At 34.0% G+C, this 18,645-nt stretch overlaps 1 protein-coding gene across 8 annotated transcripts in view; it reads right to left on the bottom strand.

Annotated features, from left to right (window-relative positions):
* Positions 1–18,645, bottom strand: part of NLGN1 (neuroligin 1) — a 995,729-nt gene that overhangs the window by 724,890 nt on the left and 252,194 nt on the right. The window contains exon 1 of one of the 8 annotated variants that reach the window (XM_023524810.1): positions 15,937–16,005. The exons of 6 other annotated variants lie outside the window; for them this stretch is intronic. The gene's annotated coding sequence lies outside the window, so the exon portion shown is untranslated. Of the gene's footprint in view, positions 1–15,936; positions 16,006–18,645 lie in introns of those variants that run through there. One more of the 8 variants, XM_023524796.1, reaches the window with a different exon arrangement.

The following is an 18,645-nucleotide window of genomic DNA, read 5'->3' as shown; positions in this document are numbered from 1 at the left end:
AAAACCATGAAGTACTCCAAAGAGCTTTTCTATATTTAGGATATATCTATGGAGATTTACCATAAAGGAATATTTAAAAGATTTATTGTTTCATTTTTAAGTAATAATAATGAATTAATTACATATTAATATTAATAATATATCTTATATAAAGTAATGATATTTTCAAAAACAGAACTATTCAGTGAAAAGAGTGGTGTTGGTTTACACTTTTACAAGTATCTTTAATGCTGTGCTTAATATAACTGGATTGTCATATGTTTCTGCATTCAATCTATTGTAATATGTTGTTTTGCTTGATATAGTAGAAGAAAATCTGGCTACACACAGATATGTAGTTGAAAGAGTATCAGGAACTAATATCCTTTGCCTGAAGTTAGTTAAGATAATATCTCAGAGGAAGTAAGTCATGTGTCAAGTCAATGATGATGAAGATGACAATAGTCATAATAATAACAATAATAAATGAATACTAATTGACAGAAAAGCTACAAGAGAACATCCTAGGCAATGGTAACATCTGTGATTAAGGTCGGAATGTGAAACTGAATGTTCCCATCTGTACAGAAGAGAGTTGAGAAAAAATTGGAGATAAAGTGGGTGTCTAGAGGGTGGAAAAAATGTGAGATGTGAAAACTACTGAATGCAATTGAATGTAAGCACAATTTGATTTTTATTTTCTATTGATTTGTTTTGAAATTGTTTCGAATGAATGATGTTCAACTGAAGTTTTTGAGCAAGATCATCCTTATTAGTGAAAGTAGAATTTTGATTATTCAGAATAGTTAATAATATTGATGCCTGGAGGTACATATAGAGTCACAAACAATTTTACAAAAATTCCAGCACTTCCCAAGAATTTTCAGCCCAGTTTGGGAGCAACGGTTTTCTTCACAGAGCTAGATTTGAGCAAAGAAAGTGTTTCAGAGGGGTCAGGACAAGTTGGAGGTCATGCCTCTTTTATATACAACAACTCAGCATGACCAGAGTTACAACCTTCACAGAAGATATGAGGGATGAATGATGTATAAATGAGTAGAGGAAGTTAAGAAGAGACAAAGTTTGAATTTTTGAATAGAATAGCTAGGTAGAAGACCTATCACGGGAGTTAAAATAAACCTCAAGAGAAAATAAACATTTTTTTTTCTAATTTGCTTGGAAATACCAAGTTATCAACTCTTGATAGAAATTTTGAAAGAAAGCAAATGAATGACAATTAAAATGGAGAGGTGGTATTAAAATAGTGAACCACTGCATACAAAATAATTTAGAACAGAAAAAAAATATGGCAGAGAGGGCAGTAAGAGGCTGTTGCAGAATTATCTGAATTGAAGACTGGCTATGGGAAGACATCAAACCAATGGAGGGGGCAATTGGGGAAGGGAGGAGGGATTTGGTGATATGGATTTAGAAGGGACCTAAGGAAATGCATGCAAAGAGAGAGAGCCTGAAGTTCAAGGGTTAAATTCTAAGGAATATTCAAAATAAATTAGCAATAGCAATAGCAATAAAGGTGCTGAAGATAGAAAGCGGTAAAAACCTAAGGGAAAAAATAGAGAAAGAAAAGAGTAGCTTGGAAAAGAGACAGTTAAAAGAGCAAGAAAGGTATTAATTAAGAATGTCACCAATACCTTGCTTGTTTTCAACAGAAATGCAAATGCTCAGTCAGCATTTAATATGTGTGAGGTACCCTTTTGAGGGTTTTACATAAGCGTTACTCAAAACTGGACCAGTGGACGACTGCCATTCAGTGAACTATTCCCCACCAGTTTGTGATGAGACAAGTAGAGAAATGAAAGTCAGCATTGAGATTTATAGCAATTTGACATTGCTACATCATCTGCTGAACTTAATCATAAAATTTCTTTTGATTTTTCAATTAATTTTTCCTTGGGAAAAATGGTCCTATCAAAAATGGTCCTGCACTATAGTCTGAGTAGCACTTTACATGCTTTATCTGATTCATTTCTCACAGCTATGCCATAAACTATTACTTTTATGCCCACTTTACAGGTGAAGAATTGAGCATTGAGCAAACTAACACGATTAGTAAGTGATAAGAAATTTAACCTATATAGGTAAGGAAAACTTAAAACAGTGGATGAAGAGAAGGATCAGCAAGGAAAAAAAAAAAAGATTTTTCATAAAATAATGCAGAATACTTTCAAGGTGTAAAGAAAATATCGCGTGGGAGAGAATCTGTCTAGTTTCTTTTGTGAGTGTCTGGCCCATGGTTTGATAATATTTGTGGACTAAATCATAAATGAGCAGAGAACAATAATAAAACCAACCTGAAAATTAAAAAAAGTGGTATTAATGTTGACTTTTGAGATGTTATTCTACTCCTCAAATATGTAATGATGGCCTACTATGTGTATGACATGGTGTTATTCTAATAGGCGAGCACTGAGGTTGTGGAATGTCCTACTTGGATGACATTAAGTAAGTTAGGTTTTGTAATCCTCAGTTTCCATATCTACATAATGGTCATGATAATAAAATCTTCCCTATTTGATAATTAAATGATGTGATCTGTGTAAAACTCAGCATAATGCCTCACTAATGCAAGGGCTGAAAAAATAAAAATAGAAATAAATGAGGTGGGAAGAACAAGTGTACTCTGGAGCCTATATATTCTCAAGAGGACTGTATAACCATATGGTTAGCTAGAGAGTAAAATTCCCCAAGTGCTCACTAAAAGCTCTAACTGAATTTGGTACTTTACCACCCTTTTAATTCAGAATCATGGATTTCAGTCATGCATAGACAGTTCAATCTGTTTGATTGATTTCCTTACATCAAAGCTCATATAGGTGTTAATTGCTTAGAGCTGACTGAAAGATGTATCTGACTTGCTTGTAATGGACCTCCCTGGCACTCAATAATTTCCAGAGTAAACTCTTGTCTCCCCATACTCCTTTTTCTCTGATTCATCCTCGTATAAGATGCTGTCTAGATGTCTCTGAGGAAACAGCCTAATTCTCTGTTAAAACCAACTCTAAATTGGTTGCAGGATAGACAGAACTGTGTTTTAGATCTGGAGAGAGAGGATTCCTAGACAGTTCTTTACATTGTGGGAACATCAGAGTCACCTGGACCAATGTCTGTCCTCACAGACAGTTTATTCCATGTAGACACCAAATTAAAATCTCTTTACCTTTTGTAGATCCAACTTTTGTTTGTGCCACGGAAATAGAAATTTTGCAATATAAACCACATCTACCTTTTGGCAAATAATACCAATGCAAAGAATCCAATTGATTACTGACCTTACTGATTGGTACTTCTACCTCTGCTGGTTCCCAGGGGAAAAAAAAAAAAATAAAATGTGTGTTGAGTTCTTGAACTCTGAGGTAATATTTGGGTTACAACTTCCAACACGTTAATAGTTCAAACTTAGCTGGTTGAACTATTACAGGGATGCCAGTATTTGAAGAAAAAAAAAGACAGAATAGCTTCTTTTTACTATTCTAATTATTTATCATTTTATATATGTTTGTTCTTCTCAACTAAGCACTAAGCCCTCTCAAGGCTTACAATTTGCTGGAGGCCATGTTGATTGTCTTAGTTATGAAACATGTTGGCTCATTTAATATAATATTATTTCTGTCTTTCTTTTGGCCTGCTTTCAGCTATCTTAGGAGAATTTCACAAATAACTAAGAATATCTATAATACACTGTTATAAATCCAAAGGGCAATTACAGCACATAAAAATTCCTACATGATTTATAAAAATACATATTCTGAAACTTGCAATCAACTCTTATTACCACAGTGCCTAGCCTGAATTAGTAGATCTCTAAATATGTGTTAATATGTTAGTTAATAAATATTGATTTTTTAAAATTACTGTTTAGGATATGTATCTAAGAATTCTCATTGCAAAGAACTAATTCTGCATTGCCCACTTTTATCCACATTTCCTAGAAAAATAACTGCTTCTCATTAATATATTTATTTAAAATAAAAGCTCAAAAATTCCCAGTAACCCTGGATAACAGCTTTATAAATAAGGTCACCGATTATAATTTCTTTTTAAATAAACTAAAAATATGTATGTACTATCCTTACTGAATGAGCTATTATAGTGTTTAAATCCAAATTATTTAGGACTTTCCTCTCATTCAAATCTATTATAAGGGCTTTCTTGAGAAGGGTCTATGTATAGCTTATCATCATAGCATAAAATTATCATAAATACTATTATGGTAGTAGTTTTATTTTTCTTCTTTAAGTGCAATCAGACATTAATTTTTTCAGATTATTTCAGTTATTAGAAAAAAATGTGAGCACAGAAAAGTTTGCCATAATATACCATTAACTTATTATCAACAAGAAATTAAACAATATCCCATTGATCCAAAAGCCATCAATTTGTCAATCTCTGCTTACCATAACAAACTCAAGAACCAAAAAAAATTAGCATGCAAGGCTTCTGATTAACCACATATATGTCACAGAGTTTGTGCATTAGTTACAAGAGAGTTCTCCGTCATTCTTTCTAAGACTATTTGCTATGATTTCCACACACACACGGGCACACACACACACACACACACACACACACACATCTCTGAAAAAACTTGGAAATGTGTTTAATCCCCAGCAAAGCAGAAGTTGGAATTGTGGGTATGGCTAATTGAAAGGACACTTTGAAATTCATTCATTCACCTATTAAACAACTACATTTTAAGTAACAGAGTTAAGCAATGAGCTGAGTACTAAGAATAAAATGATGAACAAAACAGATACTGTTATAAGATCAAATAGTTTAGTCTAGTGGAGCAGACAGACATTCATTGGTAATCAAATAAATATACAACCTCATTAATTCAACAAAGGAAAAGTACAGGAAACTACAAGATTTAAAGAGGGAGGCAGCATGAGGCAGGTCAGGTGAAGGGAATTAGAAAATACTATCCCAATGAAGTGACTTTTGAACTGAAATTGGAAGACAGACAGGCATAAACTAACGAAGGGATGGAACGAACTCCAAGAGAAAAATCTAAAGAGCATGTAGGAAGTTCCAAAGGCAGGGAGCACAGTTCAACTGTCTAAAAGCATATATGTGTGGCTGGAAGGCAGAAATCATAGGATAATGTGGTGCACGGCAGAGTTGGCATGTCAGAGGATCTAGTCATGAAACATGCATAGGCTAGTTGGCTAGAACAGAAATTTCAGTCTATCCTAAGAATAATAAGAAGCCATTGAAGAGAAGAAGACATATGAGGAAGGAATCCAGAAGAGTGTGATGTCCCTGAACCCAAGAGAAAAAGCATTTTTCCAAAAGAAAGGAAGTCAAGTGAAATAAGAACTGGAAACCACTATAGAGCTCTTATTGCAAATTGACAGGAGAGCTCTTTGGTGGTGGGATCTGATGGAAGCAATAATAGAGTAGTGTGGTAAAAAATGTTCTATTGACTACCCAACAGCCATTCTCTCTTCTTTCTTGTTAACAGAGCCTGTGTCCCACTGTTAAGGCTAAAGATGCTAGAGTTTGCTTTACTAGACTCCCTTGCAGCTCGAGAATGTGTTTCATATTGGCCAGTGGAACCTGACGGATCTCTGCTGATGGTTTCTTGAAGAGTTTTTCTTCCTTAATAAAATATAGAAGAGCGAGAGATAAAAACATGTTCTGTCTGAGGAAGTATGCTTAGAACTGCTGCAGCTGCCTTTTAACCATGAGGGGCAAATCAAGATCATAGAACATCGACATCTCTGAATTATTAAATTAAATATGCAGCCTTTTTCTTACATAGAAAAATAATCCTTATTTTAAAGTCACTTTTAGCTAGGCATTTAGAAACTTTCTACCAAAAGAATCGCAACTCAAGTAAATTAAAAACTGCCTAGGTGATTAAAAAAACTGAAAATAGAGAGTTTAAACTGTTCTTGGTAGTGACTGAAATATTGAGGAATGGGGAAATTGCTGGATCTGGAGTTTGGGAGAGATCTGTAGGTTTTTGTTTTGTTTGGGTTTGGTTTTACTTCTTCTCACTCTCCTATGCTATCTATACCTTTATAGAATCTCTCAACATTGAGGTAAACCCCGGAGCTCAGTTCTTAATCCTCTTTTTTAACTATACTCTCCATAGCTTTAAATATCATCGTTATGCTGATGGCACCTAAATGTATATTTCAGGCCTTAATTTACCACTGATTGCTGGACTATCTCCTTAATACATCTACTGGCTTACCTCACAGACATATCAGAACTCGATTCTGCAATTACCATGTATCACCCCCTCTATCACCACCCTCAATACACACACACACACACACACACACACACACACACACACACACACACACATGAATTTTCTACTCCCAGGCTTTTTGATAAATTTTTGATAAATGCTAATCCACCTAGTTGCTTAAAACAAGACTTGAAATCACCCTTGATTCCTCTATTTCCTTCATTCTAAACCTCCTCCATATTCAATCAATCCAAAGCCTATTGACTGTACTTTCCACATACCCAGATTCAGTCCACTTTTGTCTCTATTACCTTCACTCTAGTCTAAGTCTCCATCATCTCTCACTGAGACTACCGTGACAACTTTCCTGCTTCTATGTTTGCTCTGTCCACACTAAATCTCCAAGTAGTATTCAAAAGTTGTCTTTTAGAAATATAGATAAGACCAAGCTATTGTTTTATTTAAAATTTTCAAGGGCCTTCCTAGTATATATAAAACAAGACTCAAACTCCTTAGCATGACCTATAAGAACCAGATAACCTAGCCCTGCCTATCTCTCTAGTTACATTTCTCCCTTAATTCTCTTTTTTCTTTCTTTTATTCAGACCACTCTCATCTCTCTGTTTTGTGAACAAAGCCTCTATGAATACCAGTCCCTGGAGGTATATAGTACAAAATCTGCACAACATGCAATAACCATGCTTCAGCTCACTGACAGTTGTTGTTCTTTCTTTCTGGTACTATTTGCCCTAATCTCTGAATGGCCTGACCTCTCAGCTCAAATATCACTTAATAATAATGACAATGATGATGGCGATGATGATGATGATGATGATGATGATGATAGCTGATTGCCTACTGTCTTCCCCAATTTATTCTCCACCCTTCACTTCTCTGTTCTATGCCTTGAAAAGGTGACCTCCACCAACTGCCCCACCTAAACTCCCTTATTCCTGAATTCTGGTTGAGTAGACTGATAATAAGCATTGCCACGAGACTGAAGGGTGACTTAACAGTGGCCACCTTTCTCCATTGTCACAGCTCTTGTTGAGGAGGATCTTCCACCACAGCTACTGCTCCCTCCCACCTGGCTCTGGTTTATAATATCAGTCCTTCTCTTTGACTCTTCAGGTTTCAAGGTAGTAATGGCTTCTCATTGTTGCTATTACCTAGATGATTTGCTATCTCCTTCTGGTTTCCTTAGCAAAGCCTATACATCTGTAAATGACTCCTTGCTTAAACACTGTTCAGTTGAACTCTTTTGAGTGTGCTAATTTATCTTTCACAGATATAATAGCTATGATCATTGAATGTTTCCTATAATCCAGGCACTATTCTAAACACATTGCATATATTTAATCTTCACACTAACCCTATTATAAAAGTCCTGTTAAGCTTCAACTTTACAAATGAAGAAACTCAGAAACAGGGAGTTTAAATAACTTGCTCAAAGTTACCCAGACTATAAGAGGTGAAACTGTATCTCAGTCTATGCTCTTACTCACCAAACTATATTGCTCCCCAAGAGGCATCTTACCTTGCCACTCTAGTAAATGCTGCCTTCTCCCATTCCAGTCACTGTTTTATATTACCTGCTTTATTGTCTTCTTAGAACTTATTTTTAAATTATCATTTATGTTTATTTTTATATAACTTTATTGTCTGTCTCTACTATAGAATGATAGTTCCATGAGACCAGAAAACATGTTTGTCTTGTTCATATCTGTACATACAATACCTAGAATAAAGTTTACATATTTTAAGTATTTAACAAAATATGACTTTCATTTTAATGCAGCAATAATAAAGTCTGAATATGAATGATGGCAAGAAAGTTGACGGAATTTGTGTCTGATAGCTTTTATTTTCACTGTAAAGCAGAAAGAGGGGTCATCTGCTCACAGTAAGGGGAAGGTGGATGGATCAAATGTCTGCTAAAGGTGGAAAAGCTTTGAAATCTGTGTTGCACCAAGTAGGAGATCAGAGAAGGACAGTAGAATTGCTAGGCTATGTTGAGGGCTCAGCTGTGATTGGTCAGTTTGATTTAAAATGTTCCTAACTTCCCTGGTTTCTGATTTCCTCCAACAGTGCTCAGCTGCCCTGGTGCAAGCACAAAGAAAACAAACCCTACTGGAGTCAACCAAGAATGGGGAAGAAGGCTGCTGATCTATAAAAAGCACAATGGCTCCAACGATTTAGCAATCTGAAGCCATTTAGTGTGGAAAATAACTGTCCAACATACCTCAGCAGGTTCTAAAAGCATTCGTGTATTAGAGCAGAGGGCAACAACTGAGCTCACAACATGAGGAGGGCAACAAGCTCAAAACTGGAATCAGTTCAGCCATTTATCAGCAGCGTGATCATTCACAAATTATCTAATTTCTCCAAGTCTTAGGTTTTGCTTCTATTATTTGAAACATATGCCTTTCTTGAAGAGTTGTTTTGAGCCTGGGAATTAAGCTTCAATTAACCTAAGAATGTCATACATATGTAACAGATGATCCTACTATGATATCAGATAAAAGAAAAGGCATTGATGGACAGGAAATGATGATGGTTTTTCACATGAGTAAGCTTTTTTTTTTATGTATTTCTTTATAGTTTGCATTTCTGAAGCAGCAGAACAAAACAACAAAGAAAGAAAACATTTTTAAATAATTTTAAAGAACTATAAAATATATGTGTATATATATGAAAAATGGACTAATTATCTCAGTATGAACCTACAGCCTATAGTTGTGAATGTCTAGCCTTTGAAGCAAGGAGCATAAAATATAAACTAATATGATAAGGACATTTTCAAATTTTAACCTTTTTGATCATTACCCATTTTATTCAAGGCAACCAAATTGGAGAAAATAAAATATAGATATTTGGGGGCTTTTGGTTTTTCTTTTACAAAATGATGAAAATCAGAGTAGGTGATTTTTAAAGACCAAAATCTACACATCTGTACTTAAATTAACAGTTGTAATACCTCGGTAATAAATCAACTATGCAAAAGTTACCCTGTCAAAATCGGAAGAAGAGAATGACAAAAGTAAAGGTGGAATAAATGTATACTGAACTTGCATGAAATTACATCAGTGGCTCATTTAATTCAAGCAGAAGCCTAAGTTTTATCTTCCATTTTATGGATATTAGAGCCTATCCATTTTGATAAGCAGCATTACCCGCTCTCCTGCTATACAGTAAGGTAGCCACAAATATCTATCAATCATTTTTTCCTAAGTCTACAACGTAATATCAAATATGGAATAGATTTTATAATAACCTTTAAAAAAGAAGACATTGAACTTTCTGAAAGGATTTTTAAATCAGAATTCTATGAATAAGACTATAATTTTGAATTTCTATAATCTTAGAATTGTATTCAGAAATGTTGCCAAGATTTTTAAAAAGGTGCCCAGTACATGCTATAATTCTCAAACTGTGTTTTTTGCAATATCTTTCCAAGTTGAAATTCTTTAGAGATAGATATCAACAGAAATAGAGTGGAACATAAATTATGAGCAAATAAGCACCAAAATGTCAATATAATCGTATATAGCTTATTACCCAAGAAAGTATGTTCACTGGTCAGTTAAGTAAGTCATTATTTACAGAGTGGCACACTGTCAATGAATAAGTATGAGCAGGTATAAATGATCTATTTCAAAACTGCATTACGTTGAAAGAATTTAATCTCTTCTAGTTCTTCATAGCATTACAATTTTCAATACTTAATGGTTATGGGTTTAACTTGCATAATAGTCTTTCTACGAAGAAAATACAATGAAATTATTCTCTAGAAAAAATTCCATCTTAACAGTAACATTTACACGTTTTTCCTCCTAAAGCAATAGAAATTCATAAATCACCAGAAAAGCACTATTACTGACAGTTGGGAATTAAGTATCCAAATTCCAAGTCGGAAAGTAAATTTAAAAGACCTCATGTGGGCCACCAAATATATAGTGGTTCTCCAGAGTCAATCATGTTACCTATAGAGACTTGAGGCAAATCTTCTCCATACTGCCAATACAAATGTGTGTTGTTTACTCCCTTCTTATTAAATGTTTTCCAAATTAGGGAACAATTTTTAGAAAACCTCAAGGCAACAGAAAAAATAATTGATAACATTGTGTAAAACAATGTCAAGAGAAAAGTACACTACAAAAAAATAATAATTTAGTCACAAAATCTTCAATTTATACTTTTATGAATATTTTATCAAAGGGAAAAAATTAAAATTTGGCATTCTATTTTAAATCTGTGTGTCCAGTTTAAAATATACAGCTAATTTCCTCCCTTAGAAAGATTAGTAATGCAAATGCTTTGTTACACCAATTGGCTTCAACCACTCTGTTTTTTCTTTTAAGCTGGTTATACAGAGTTATAAAGTCGAACTGTATTTTGTTAATACTGAAGGTTGCTTATTTAATTTTTTTATATATATATATAATATATGTATATATATAATTGTTCAACAAAGTTATAGTATAATCAGGCAGAGTATAAGTTATAAAAGATTTGTAACTAGAACTAATAGCAGCCAAGTTATTAATATCCTTAAATTCAGGAACCCTATGTTATACTGCCTCCCGTAATGCTTATCATGAAATCTTGCATGAATCAAGAACATTTCTAAAAGAATTTAATTTTTTTTAAGTTTCACTATAGTCACGAAAATAAAATTTTATAGTTGTTTCTGGTCTAATGATAAGATTCATTAATTACTGAAAATATACAAGAAAACTAAAGTAAAATTTAGACCCTTTAACACAGATATCTGTACATGGTCATTTATGTGGTAACAAAGTAAATTAGTCTGCAGTAGTCTCTCTTTCCTTGGGGAGTATTAGACACTTTGAAAATTAGTCTGCAGTAGTCTCTCTTTCCTTGGGGAGTATTAGACACTTTGAATTTACACATCATCTTAGTTGGATACGAGAAAAATGTGATTTACTTTATTCAAAGGAGGGACTAAACAAAGTTAACCCTAGAATGAAAATAATTAGAAAGAATTAAATGAGAAATACGATTAGTATTTCAAAGGGGAAAAATAACCATTCAACACATTTTAAATACAACTATAACTCAATACTCTTCACTCATTCAAAATACCTTCTAGTTCTCTATAGTTTTACAATTTTCAATATTTAATGAGTTTAAAATCAAGAGTAAATTGACAATGTACTCAGCATAAATCATTGCATGGGGAGAAATAGGTAACAGAATTAAGCTCCCAAATGTTGTTGGCATTCTTCCAACCTACAAGGATACTTACATTCCTCCAAATTTAAGTTAATTGCTGTTTTCACATATTTTGCATAATTTGAATGCAAGTGTCATGATTTCAAAGTTAAAAGGCTTATATGCACCTCGACTTTCTATAATAAATATTTCATGAAATGTATTTCAAAATACTAAAATTAGAAAAATGCGGAAAGCATCCAGGCATTTACGTCATGGCCTGGTGGTTAATAATGTAAACATACACTTTATATATATTATTTTGCAGGTAAATAGAGAGTGCTTTTAACTGTATAAAAGAAACCTGTTTCTTCAACTATTTGAAACCAGCACATTTTTTCCTTGTGTTCTCCATCCTGGTACATATAATTCACAAGAATAGATGCATAAAACATTTAATCATCCTCAAGGTAATTCCTTTGTATAGTTTCCTACATCTATCTTATTTAATTCCCATTCATCACTTGGATTAAATTCCACAAGATCACAATCATTTCTTAATATAATCTTGAAAGTCAAACATTTCTTAATATAATCTTGAAAGTGAGCCTCAACAGATTTGGGAATTCATTCTCCAGGTTTTAAACCAATGCTTTCTAAACAAGTGTTAAGAGGAAACTAAAGAATGTGATGTGTGTTATGGGGATGGGGGCAGGGAACCTTCTCTTGTGCAAATAAACTTTGTTGACTAAGCATTAAACAACTTTAATAAGTTCTTTTCTTTCCATGACTTCTCAGAGCCTGCATTATGTTAGTGCAAGTTGCTAATATCCAAGAAAGGTATATAATATGCAACATTTCCCAAGCATCTTTGACTGAGGAAATTTTAGAAAAATAAGAATCTCTGAAAAACTATGTTTCTACTGAAGGTAATTTATAAATGTTGAGCAAATTTTCCAAGTAAGTCTATTTTTGAAGAACTTCAGAAAAGAGATTTCTAAAAATATTCACAAAGAATCTATGGTTTTTACTTTTCTTACTAACATGTACTACTCTTCCCTCTTCTTATATTCAAAGAAGAAAAAGGAACATTCAGTGTCCGTTGACCCCCTGAAGTCAATTGTACCTTCGTCTTTTCATTCTACTAATTTTAATTCCTGTAAGCTTTCTTCAGAGGTCTCATTTTAAAACTCTTGAGTCACTTTTAATGCTCCCTAAATCTTCCACAGTTTGTCTATGACTTTCTTAAAAATTATAACTCTAAGCTTTGAAAAGAAAACTATAAAAATAAGTAAAAGCTTTTATCAATGATTCCTAATTATTAACAGACATCAGGATCATGTTAATTTTTTTAAAAAGTTTTATATCATACGCTCTTCGGGAAATAGTAGACCCCTGATACTAGCACTAGCAGTATAGCCCAAAATCTAGAGAAAATTTTCATAAGAAAGTTGGCAAGTTTCTTTATTTCAGTCATTTATTTCCTTTATTTTAGTCATTTTTTCTTTATATAGTTTTAATAGTAAAGACAATATAACACTCAGGTTTTCATCACCTTATTTAAACTCTACTCTCATCTTAACCAGAAAATTGGGTTTCCGCTACAGAAACTTTATTACATTCAGAATATAAGATTTTCTCCATTGCCAAATGAATAAGATGTTGGTTTGGAAATAGGATTCGAAAGAAGGAAAAAAAAAAAAAACACTGTTAAAATGAAGTTATCTCAAAATAATCAAATGATCAAAGGCGTAATCCTATTTCCTCAAGATAAAAATATACTCGTGCATCTGCTATAAACCCTAAACTTAACGAATTCTCGAGAACTAACCTTTCTTTACACTAAGTCTGAAGTGTTAAAAACAAAATCTGAAATACCAAATTTCATAATCTGTGGGAATTAGATATTTGAAGCTCAGTTTAAGGGCTTAAATAAAGAAGGAAACAGACTGTTAAATCAGCAGTTGGTGGAAATCACCGAGTTAACAGTGGAGATGATGGTGGCAGTGGTTAAGGGTAACTGATATTATGGAAGGCAGAATCAAGGAAAGCAAAGATGGCAGACCAAGAAGCAGCAGGATGGTTGCACAAGTCTTTGTGATGGGAAGAGGGATGTAAATGGTAGGGGAGGGGGGTGGTCATCAAAGTTAAAGCATTAACAGAAGCCAAGCCAAGAGCACTGGTGGCAGGAACAACACTGGAGGAAACAAAGATGTTAGTTCCTGCATGATAGTTGGCATATCACTGTCTGGAGATAAAACTTGAAGAGCATCAAAAGTGGATAGCTGAATAAGAGAGAAGTCAGTCAGATAAGCTAAATAGAGAGTCAAGACAGAGTAGGGAAAGTCAGCTATAAACTCAGTACCAAGGAGCACAACTCGGATTAGAAACATAATTTCCATCGAGGTTCCTTCCATAGGAGGAGGAGTGCTGGATAAATTCCAATGCATGTTTTATTTCAGCTTAACTGTCTTTTACTAATGTTCCTGTAAAAGCCTCATCTTCCCTTAACCCACTTTAAAGGCTACTGATTACTGCAAATGATAGGCTCCTTGCAGTAGGAGTGAAGGTGAAAGCAGTAGTTATTGCCTCAGCAGGCACAGCAGTGTTAGTGGTAGTAGGTAATGCCAGTAGCTGAGGAGCTAGTTGCAGTAACAGAGAAAGCTGAGCTTAGTAGCAGTAGGGAACACTAGTCAAGCTATTTCAAATATAAATACCTTCCAGACAGATTATATCCTGAAGACCTTCTTTAGGTTTTCCACCTTATTTCTATAACCAACAATGGAGTTTTGACAACCAAAAGCGTTACACAGTGCATCTTATTGCTATTACATGCTGTGTCAGTCACGCAGGAATCAGACTCGAACCCAAGGGATTTTAATCAAAGACAACTAATAGTGTTGTGAGCAGGGTGAAGGGAACCAAAAAGGAATGTTGCAGCATCCAGAGAATAGCAACTGAAGAAAGTTATTTCCTGGCCTAGGGCAAGAAAAAATAAAAAGCTAATAGTATTACTGGGGTACATTAAAGCTGGAGACATGGATGGACAAGGGAACATCCAGCCAGATTTATAGTCATGTAAGGATAGAGTCACTGCTAGAAATCATGGGCCAAGAAGAGAAAGAGTGAGGAGATGGGGAATAACCCAGATTCTCTTTCCTACTACCCTCTATTCTCCTGCTGTTAATGTACATTTGCCAGATTTAAACAGAAAGCCAGCTTTCAAAGGAATCTAGATAAATCCAGCTCATAGAGGTCAAAGTCAGCCTCCCAAGGCATAGAACAAGAGACAGAAGGACAGAACTTGGGTCTAGGTGGGCTGGGGTCACAAACAGATAATAATCAGTAGGTCTATTACAGCATTAACGAGACGCATAGTTAAAGCACGCATAGAAGTCAACTCTCCTTGCCACAAATACAGAATCTTCCCCATTTAGCTTCCCTACAGCATGGAGTCCCCACAGCATGAGAGAGTGGTAGGAAATTCAGAGTTATTAAAATATGTTCCAGAACTCCTATGTGTGCCATGCATTATTGGCCAAAGAATGGGAGCCACTAATAAGAGCAAACAGAAAATGCATGATAAACAGCAGTCTCTTTTGTTTGTTTCTAAATATTCTTAAATAATTTGAATATTAGGAAATATATCTAGATGTTTCTTTATTAGCATATTTGAATAATAACAATGAAAAATTATTTCTCTTTTAATGTCAGTCATTTATAACTGATATCTTAATATCTTAGCAAGGCTTTATAATAATTTCATCCATATTTTTGTTCAGCAAATGCTGGATTCACTTACTATTTGATAATTTAAATTTTAGATATGCTCAAAAGTAAGAACAATACTACTAGTAAAGTAGATCATGTGTTTGATTTTGTACTTGTCTTTGTAGATTAATCAGTTTCTGGGCATAGTCACAAAAAAACAGAGTCAGTTTGGTACAGGTGTTTTTGTCAGACTCAAATGCCAATATTTCCTCCTCATTATATCCCTCCCTCATTAAAAGTTAGTCCTTTTTTTCTTTTCTTTCTTTCTTTTTTTTTTTTTTTTACTGAATGCATGGTGTAGGCTATATTACATTTTTTTCCTAAAAATGACTTCTTCTACTGAACTGATGCCAAAACACCACAAAATAATGTTTCAGTGAACATGAGGTTTTTATAGATATCTATACTATTAAAAGAGGATCTAACTTTATAACAGAAAAACACCATACGTATATTTAAAGTGAAAATAACAGCTTAAAAGGCTAAAGAAATTTTTAAAAATAAAATCAACTTTCCTACGGCAGATGATAGGAACAGAATGAGGAAGAATGTGAGAAACAGTGGCTACACTCAAAACAGTTAAAGGATTATGCCAATTTGTGAAAATATATCATATATTATATGGAGAAAAATATTAAAATTATTCATCAAAAAAAATCAATGGAACAAAAGACGTAAGTCATTACTATGGAGGACAGTCAGGAAACAGAATTGCTATTTTCCAGGGAGTCTTTGTTGCTACTTTTCTAACACTTTAATAGTTGAAAGGAAATCAAACTGTGAGAACTTACTGCCACTCCAATGAGCCCTGGGGGATTTGTCACAAAATTGGATCCTGAGTGGCCTCAAGCTTCACAGCTCTGGTCCTCAGAGGTGACAAAAAGCAAAGGGACCAACAGACAAAGTAGAGCATTAGTTACACGGAACTGAACACCAACATATTTCAAATTGTTAGGCGAATTTCAGGCCAACTTTCTGGTTTTACATTAGACAAAATGACCAAATAATTTCCTCTAAAACATGTGCTATACTTTGAAGTTTCCAAGCAACAACCATTACTTTGTGGCTATTCATAGATAATTCTGAACTTACCCTTGCCTGGAAGAAAGCCTCCTAAACACTGAAAATTGGATAAATAACTAAAGACTAGAGTGGCTTTGCAACTCCTTTTAGTGACACCACTATTTTTGTGGTGTCATTTTACAAAAAACCTAAGAAAGTATAAGAGCGTTCAAGGAACTTAACTCTTGGTCCCAGAGAGAGATGATGAACATCAATAGCCTATTTTGGAAGTAGAGTATATAGAATGCAGTTGACTCCAACTACATAATGCCCTCTGTTTCCTAAATTTTGATATCCTCACCAAAAACAATACTTCTGTTTGTTTCCACATGAAACAAAAGTATGCCAGTTGAAACATTTATTTAAATATCGTCTCACTCTAAATCAGTGTTTCTTAAGTGCTGCCTATGGATCTGCATTCACCTGGAGTGTTTGATTGAAATGCAAACTCCCAACTCCCATATACAGATAATTCATATGTATGTTACAATTTGAAAACCACTGCTACAAAGACCTCATATATTATTTCAAGAGCAAGAATAAGAAAATTAGAACCTACCGTGCTATCCTTTTGATACCTTTAGGATATTTTAGGAAATGAATGGGAACTTAAGGGAAGATTATTTTGAGTAATGCAAGTAAGTCTAAAAGTGTCTAATATAAACCATTCATAATAAATAGTTTTAATTTCATAATTTCCCATCCCACCTGACCCTCACTTTCTAGTTAAGGATCTTGAATTAAAGTTGATTCTGGAATTCTGTGTAATCATGTAAATTCTATTTTCATAGACTAGAAGGAAAAGAATCTAATCTTAAAGTTCAATCAGTATGTTAGCTGATTCTTAAATATATTTAAAAAGCCCTCACTTTTTTGAATTTTATGATTTTATATATCTTACTATAGTACATTAATCAGAATATGTCAGAAATAAATCTTAATACTAAGCAATAAATTTTATGGATACTTCTATTTCTATAACTTTTTTCCTACAAATTATACAACCAAAGCTAAGAGCTTCCCAACTGCAAAGAACTTTTATCTATTTCAGAAAACATCCATTATGCATACAATGATATGAAAACTAATGTTATAGGAAAAGTCTGATTAAATAAACATGAGAAAGAAGCAAAACGATTACTATTTGAAGATGAAATTATGATTCTCAAATTGAAAATGATTAAATCTATATAAAATAGCTCAAGAACCTGGCTGGTTATAAATTAAACACTCAACATCTAAATAAAACTTTCCTATATGCCAAAAATAAGGTGAAAATAGAAAACATATTCACAATACAAACAAAAATATAAGATGGCTAGGAAGCTAACAAGAAAACCAACAAGTATAAATTTTACTGAGGGACATAAAAGATATGGCTTTCTTCCTTCTCCCTTATTCTCTACTAAATAATTAAGTCAAAGTAATTGGGTGAGGCAGAGTAAGGAAAGCATCCTCATAGAGTAGGGCATGGATCGTGGTGGTGCAGAGCCAGACCTTGGCAGGGTAAGAAGATGTTTCACACTGAGAGCACCCCAATGTGGGGAGTTGGAGGATTAGCAGGATGAGGAGGGCATCTACAAAGGGACAAACCCAGACGTAGGCTGTTGAAGTCCAAAAGGGATGAGGGGGGTGTTCACACAGGTGGACAGCCTGGAGAGGACTGTCAGAGCCCAAGTAGGGTGAGGAGGGCATTTATGCAGAGGAAGGGGCACTGGAAGTAATGGTAGATTGGGGAATTTAACAAATCTTAAAACTGGAAGTCACATTCCTCACTAACAGATAAACAATTTGTAAATATGGAAAGAGGGAAATCCAGAATAAATTCTGTCATGTTTGATTAGAATTTGAAGTATTAATATAAACTCATTGTTTTAAATAGATCAGTAGAAAGATAGAAATATTGATGTGAATGTTTGGAACATATATTCTCCAGCTCTGTCTCCTGAAAGAGATTTTGAATGAATGACACTCTAATAGTAACACCTAGCAGCCAGATCTTGGCTTTTAAATATTATTTTCCTCTAAAAGGAAACAGTCACTCCTAGAAGATAACATAAGATAAATCTAGATGGCCTTGGGCATAGCAATGACTTTTTAGATGCAATACCAAAGGCACAATCCAGGAAAGAAATAATGCATAAGCAGGACTCCATTAAATTTGAAAACTTCTCCTATGCAAAAGACACTGTCAAGAGAATGAGAAGACAAGCTACAGACTGGGAGAAAATAGTTACAAAAGACATAACTGATAAAGATCTGAGATCTGAAATATACAAAGAACTCTTTAAAAAGTAAGAAAACAACAACAAAAAGTCACATTAAAAAATGGGCGAAAGACCTCAGCGGACACCTTACCAAAGACATACACATGGAAAATAAACACATGAAAAGATTCCCCACCTCATATGTCATCAGGAAAGTACAAGTCAAAACAA

The sequence above is a fragment of the Pteropus vampyrus genome, unplaced genomic scaffold, assembly GCF_000151845.1.
Source record: "Pteropus vampyrus isolate Shadow unplaced genomic scaffold, Pvam_2.0 Scaffold12, whole genome shotgun sequence".
Taxonomy (NCBI): domain Eukaryota; kingdom Metazoa; phylum Chordata; class Mammalia; order Chiroptera; family Pteropodidae; genus Pteropus; species Pteropus vampyrus.
The sequence above is the reverse complement of the archived record's forward strand: the minus strand, read 5'-3'. Positions and strand labels throughout refer to the sequence as shown.